This window comes from Atta cephalotes (genome assembly GCF_000143395.1).
Source record: "Atta cephalotes unplaced genomic scaffold scaffold00013, whole genome shotgun sequence".
In the NCBI taxonomy this organism is placed as follows: Eukaryota; Metazoa; Arthropoda; class Insecta; order Hymenoptera; family Formicidae; genus Atta; species Atta cephalotes.
The window spans coordinates 1,018,898-1,020,079 of NW_012130077.1; positions in this window are offsets into that span (position 1 = coordinate 1,018,898).

Here is a 1,182-nt window from a genome sequence, read left to right on the forward strand (position 1 = left end):
TATATATATATATATACACACACACACACACACACACACACACACACACACACACACACACACACACACACACACACACACACACACATATATTCTAAACTAAAATGATTTTTCAAAATAATGTTAATGTAACATATAAAATCAATTAATAAAAACTATCTAATTTATTTTTTTGTAATCAACTGATTTATGTTAAATATGCAGAGACTGTTAATTTTGCTTTTCATAGTAATAGCTTTAATTCCTGTTTTATTTAAAAGGACAGCCCTGATCAAATCAAAAGAATAAAACAGCTCGTTTATATATAATTACTTATTCTCTATAGAAACATATTATCTTTTAAAAGAAAATTGTATATTGATATATTTTACATAAATTAGAAGATAATAAAAATGTAGGAAAATTTTTGTTATCATCTTGGTATTACCTTTCTATACTTTGTTTAAGTTTAATTTCTTAAAATATATTGGAGTCGTGAATATATTTTTGTTCTATAAAACATGATTAATGTTTATCACATAAAATTGTTTTTTAAATAATTTTCTTTCGTTGATTTAAAAAATTTTTTATTGATAATTCCAAATAAAAAAAAAGTGAGATCTAAATTGTAGAAAATTCATTATTTTACAATTATTGAAATGTTCTTATACAATTCTAATACGATTTCTTTTTCTTAAAAAATACAATTGCTAACTTTTTACGATTAATCAATCATGTAAAAGAAGCAAGATGTGCGACGTCAAAGAGAAGATCACATTGTCGGTGTTTGATAATATTTACATGATACTATCAATATTTAACGTATTGTCATCAAACGATTCGTATCCTGTGAATGTTTTACTCCTTTATTTTTCCATTCGAAATTTTATTTTTATAAAAACCGAGTAAAATAGAATAAAAATTAAAGAGAATAATAATTCTGTATAAAAACTAGAGTACATCAACAGTGACAACGGTATTATATCTATTCATAATTAATATCTCATTATATCGTCAAATATTAATAGTATTTAAATATTAACGCTATTTGTAACTAACTATTCATATAATAATTCAAAACAAATTCTTTCTGTATTATTAAAATATTTATTCTTTTAGTGTAACTCCATTTTGTATAAAGCACATTGAAAAAAAAAATCTTAATTTCAAAGAAATATCTCTTCGCTCGTATTCAAAAAAATT